The sequence below is a fragment of the Egretta garzetta genome, unplaced genomic scaffold (assembly GCF_000687185.1).
Source record: "Egretta garzetta isolate BGI_Z169 unplaced genomic scaffold, ASM68718v1 scaffold45, whole genome shotgun sequence".
Lineage (NCBI taxonomy): Eukaryota > Metazoa > Chordata > Aves > Pelecaniformes > Ardeidae > Egretta > Egretta garzetta.
This window is the reverse complement of record NW_009260028.1, coordinates 1,939,401-1,945,400: the sequence shown is the minus strand read 5'-3', so window position 1 is coordinate 1,945,400 and position 6,000 is coordinate 1,939,401.

The following is a 6,000-nucleotide window of genomic DNA, read 5'->3' as shown; positions in this document are numbered from 1 at the left end:
TGCCATTTAATTTTGGAAACATCTTAAAATCCGGTTTTAGCCCACATGGTGGGAATGCAAGAAAAACTCTCATAGCAGAATTTTCCCTGCTTAAGAAATAAACTTTCACCAAAACTACTGAAATATTATAATCCTCAAATCCAAATCCTTCTTCAGACTCTATATCAATGGAGATATTTACCATTCTAATACTCATAATTAATCTCAAGCTAAAATTAACCTAGAGATAAATAAGAATTTTTCATAATTCTCATATAATTGAATCAGGTCATACAAGCTATACATAGTTCAAACAAAGCCGTAGAGAAAACACTCAGGATTCCTAATTAAAATTCAGTCATCAAACCAATGGGCTGATTTTCCAGGAGTTATTCTTATTCAGCCATTCTCTGGCTATTGCTCAATCATCCTGTCACAGATAATCCATCCTTGAGACTTGTAACAGGGTTTTATTGGCATTCATTTGGGAAAACCTGGCATTTCTGATTTGTAGCCTTGTCATATGAGTAATGAACAAATTCTAATCTCATGCCAGTAAAGTAATTAGACAATAGTATCATATGTTACACATACACACACTGTGAGTGGCTGGCTAAGCATTATCTGCATCATCAATTTACGGACAAATGTAGTACAGCCAAGATACCCTTTATTTTGTATTGTATTTATTAGACTATATGTCTTCATATAAAGTCAGATTGCTAGAAGCATGAGTTCAATAATGAGAGATAAGCCTAGCTTAAAAGACCTTCTCTACAGCCAAAGATTAATTTCCATATACACCATTTACTCACAAGCTGTATCTTGCAATCCTGGTATTACAAGTGTGAAAAGGAAATACTGCCCACTGAAAACCAGATATTCTTTCATTATGTGTGAGGTTCATTATCAGGAACTCTACACAATAGCATAGCACAAATGGGCTAGATATATAGGCATCTAAAGGAGATAGAACCTTAAAAAAAGTGAGATGGTTTCTGGAGTGCATTGAAAACAACTTCCTAGCACAAGTGTCCAGGGAGCCGATAAGAGCAAGGGCTTTGTTGGACCCAATTCTCATCAACAAAGAAGAACTGGCTGAGGATGTGAAGGTTGAGAGCAGCCTTGGCTGATGTAATGGAGCATCCTAAGAGGAGGAAATGAGGCAAATAGAAGTATTTCAGCCCTGGACTTCAGGAGAGCAGGCCTGTTCAGGGACCTGCTTGGAAGAACCCCATGGAAGAATTTCCCATGGCCCTCGGAATGGTCCATCCCAGAAAATCAAGAAAAGGCAGCAGAATTGAAACAAGGAGTATTTGATAGACCAGATGGTTGTGCTGACCTTCAGAGGGTCATTGACAGGCTAGAGAAATAGATGGATAAGTACCTCAAGAAGTTCAAAATGCAAAGTCTCACACCTGGGGAAGAATAACACCAGTACAGGCTGGGGGATGTCTGGCTGGAAAGCAGGTCTGAAGAAAAGGACTCAGGGCAAGGTCCCAGCAAGTTGACCATGAGCCAGCAATGTGCCCTTGTGTCAAAGAGTCAACAGCATCCTGGGCTGTGTTAGGTAAAGCCCTGCCAGCAGGTCAAGGGAGGTGATCCTTCTCCTCTACTTAGGACTGTAGTAACACATCTGGATGCTGGGTCTAGTGCCAGACACCACAGTAAAAGGCAGACAGGGTTGTACACTGCAGCAAGTCCAGTGAAGAGCCACAAAGAAGATTAAGGGCTTGGAGCATCTGTCTGATGAAGACAGCTAGGAGAGCTGGAACTGTTCAGCCTGGACCAGAGAAGGCTTTCTGGTATCTTATCCATGTGTATAAATGCCTGATGGTGAGGGTAAAGAAAAGGGAGCCACACTCTTCTCAGTGGTGCTGAATGACAAAGCAAGAGGCAATGAGCACAAACTGAATCACAGGAAATGTTATCTAAAAATAAGGAAGAATTTTTTTTTCCTAAGAATGTGGTCAAACACTAGAATAGGTTCTGCCCACAGAGGTTGCGGAGTCTCCATCCTTAGAGATATCCAAAACCTGACTTGACGCAGTCCTAAGAAACCTGCTCCAGCTGGCCATCTCACCATCCTACTATTTTAACATAGAAATGACCATTTCCTCTTCTACAGATCACAGCTGAAAAGTTATGAAATGAACTTTCTGTAACATCGCAAGGTGATGACTGGAGATGAAAGAACAGCCACCACAACAAACAGGTGAAAAAAATTATTCTGTATCTCTGAAGTTTCTTAGAGGTAGTACAAGAGTATTAAGTGATCATTAGGATGAGCTGCCACAGTTTGGTGTGACTGTATGATATGATGATGGATAGAATCATAGAATCATAGAATCATAGAATCATAGAATCATAGAATCATAGAATCATAGAATCATAGAATCATAGAATCATAGAATCATAGAATCATAGAATCATAGAATCATAGAATCATAGAATCATAGAATCATAGAAACATAGAATGTTTTGGGTTGGAGGGGTCCCCTAGAGGTCATCTGCAGTGAGCAGGGACACCGCTAACTAGATCAGTTGCTCAGAGCCCCGTCCAACCTGGTCTTGAATGTTTCCAGGGATGGGGCCTCCACTACCTCTCTGGGCAACCTGTTCCAGTGTTTTACCACCCTCACTGTAAAGAATTTCTTCCTTATATCTAGTCTAAACCTACCCTGGTTTAGTTTAAAACCATTACCCCTTGTCGAGTAGAGGGGCAGAATCACCTCCCTCGACCTGCTGGCCACGCTTCTCCTGATGCAGCCCAGAGTACGGTTGGCCTTCTGGGCTGCCAGTGCACATTGCCAGCTCATGTCCAGCTTTTCATCCACTAGCACCCCCAAGTCCCTCTCGACAGGGCTGCTCTCGATCCTTTCTTCCCCCAGCCTGTATTGATACTGGGGGCTGCCCCAACCCAGGTGCAGAACCTTGCACTTGGCCTTGTTGAACCTCATGAAGTTCACACAGGCCCACCTCTCCAGCTTGTCCAGGTCTCTTCAGATGACATCCCGTCCTTCTGGCGTGTCAACCGCATCACTGACAATACTACAGACAACCTCCCAGAGCAATAAGTTAAATGTCAAGCTTATGCCTTGGCATAAAATCTTAGTCAGAAATAGAGTATAAAGGTGTAAAGTATTGGAAAATTACTTTAAAAGCATGCTAATTTCCTTCCTGAAAAAAATTACAGATGCTAAATTGTAGACGTAAAACTTTATTTTTCTTAATGCTGCTATCACTACTGCATGTATAAAAAATATTTTTTTCTCCTTAAGGGATTGGTTAGCAAAAGAGAGGGGTTAACAATATCTAGCAGTCAGGATCACTGTTCTTTGTGAGATTTCTAAAGAGTAAAATGCCTGCAGATTCCTAACAAGGACTTGATAATTTGTCAGAATGTAAGAGATCTGAGATTCATATTTCATGGTAAACTTATTACCTTTAAGACAATCTGTTTGTCTGAAACTCTACTTTACCCTCTTTCTTTTCCCTTTTTTTCACTCTTCAATAGTCTCAGAATTTATGAAGACCTGTTATAACCCAGAAAAATATAGAATTTCTCTAGTTTGCTGGGAGAGATTAAGGTCCTTTTATTTTATTTGCATTTTTGTAATTTACCAGTTTATTACTTGATAGATGCATGAGTGGTTCTAGATATACACTGAATGTTAGCAGGACCAAAATCAAATGACAAGGATTTTCTCTAGCTCTTGTTTGGAGTGAAGGGGGAATGAAGGCTATTAACTAAAAGACATGCCATCCCAAACAATTATTACTAAAGACTGATACTACCACCTTGTGTCTGTAGTTCTAAAATATTTTAACCATATTTTGACACCACACATTGTTCAACTACTTCAAGGATTAAAAATACACTTTTATATACATAAGTAAATTTTATGAGAAGATAATTTATATCTCGCAACATTTTTATATATCTAATTTTTGAAAGGGAGAAATATGTGAATGTCTAAAAGCAAAAAAATTAACTTTGTAACCTTAAGTCTGAGGATCCCACAGAGATAAAACATTAGTAGCACTGTTGCTCTAAGTCAAAAGAAAGACAGACATTTTTTGAGAAAAGAGAGGAAAAGGAAAAGTACAATTACTAAGCATCTGTTGTCATATATAAAATACCCCTAAGTACTCGCCTGTTTAATAAAGCAGGTTTGGCTAGTAATTTACTAGACATGGGGCTCCGCAACTCTCAGAGGAATATTTTGATGTTAATCCTGTTTCCAGGGGGATGCTGAGGGCAAACAGTCTTTATCCAATAGCTCTTACTGTTCTTTTGCTTTTGTTTTAAGTATTTCTTCTTTGCTCTTGTTACTTTAATGCTATCTGAAGTCTATGGAGATAACATATTAAAAGTCAAAAAAATCTATGAACTTCTATTCATATACTGTTATTTAATAAACACAGTAACATTGGTGGTTGAAGTCAGATACTCTAGTAAAAGAAACCATGCTCTAAATTTAAATCTTAATTTGACAGGATTAGTATTCATTTACTAAGAGTTTTTTCCTCAACCTAAAGAAAAAAAAATGCTCATGGAACTGAAATAAATTTGGTTAGTGATTATGTCTGCTTATGAATCACAGACACCAGAACAAAACCAGAAAGGATAATCTGATTAAACAAGTTTTATACACTGAAATTCAGATTTCTTTTGAATATTGGTTGCATATCATGTCCTGATCATAATGAGACATATTGTGAGGAGCATTGTTCCTAAGTGATGAATTGTTAGCTAGTATACTACCTTCAAAATAACCTTAATAACCCTTCGCTAATTTAAAGAACATGAGGTTAGACTATTTTACTTATTGGGCTATTTTACTTAAAAGAAAGTTAATTACTGGGAATCTGAAATAGTCCAGCACTTGAATTTCTACTGAATGAGTGAATATCATCTTCTGAAGACACAAAACATGAGAAATAAAACAAATTATTCTAACTATAACAAAACTGATGTCTGCAACACAAACCTTGTCCTTGCTCCAGCAGCAAAACAGGACTTCTGTTGCAGTAATAAATAGCATATAGTGGACAACCTACACTTGCATTCAGAAAATGCGAAACTGTTTGCAAGCAGTTCCTCAGAAGGAACTAATCCTCCTTTCCTCTTTTCTATCACAAAATTCTCTCCCTTTTACTGAGCAAGAAAAACATTTAGTTTTAGAAAGATTTATGTATGTTTATGAATCATGTCCTGCTACAGAAGCCTGGGCAAGGTTTCAGCATTTCCCCAATTACATTCTCACATCAGTCCCTTCCCAGAGTTGGCTGTGTGGGTCAGATATAGGTAGGTGAAAGCAATGTAAGTATAGAGCTGGGCATGAGTTATGGGACACTGAAAAACTCTGTCAGACAAGCTTTTTCTGTGCTAGACAAAGACTACAGGCAATGCAGGCGAACTGTTTTATCCCAAGGATTGCATTGGCCTTCAAATGAACAAATAAGGAGAATGTAAAATTACTTTAAGTTCCTTTTGCCATACTATATTGCATCTAGCCATGCCACATATCTTCCTGGAACACCAAATCTATTTGAGCATTACCTTTTGTAGACATAAGAAAAAAAGCCTCTAAAAACTGGAACTGATCCAGAAATAACTGGCTTCACTATGGACTTCTTGCAACTAGTTCTTCTGCAACATCTGTAATTTTAAGTAAGCATTTCTGTTCCTGAGGATGAACTCAAACACCAGAGAAACTGTGATTGTTACATTGTGGTTTGAAACCACATTTTAATACAGTATAAACTACCAAAAGTACACTCACCATTGTATTCCATAAACAATTTCTCTCTCAGATCTATAGGAGCACAGCATTAAACCAGACAGAGTAGTTACTCAGAAACTGAAAGTTTCTTAATGAATTCACATAAAAATTTGTTGTACATCTGCAAAGTCCTAGGAAGTCTACAGTTTCAAATAAAATCTCTAGGAAAGCTAGTAATGTTGTCTACAAAATATAAGGAATAACTTCATAGAGACTTCTTTTGTCCTTTTGG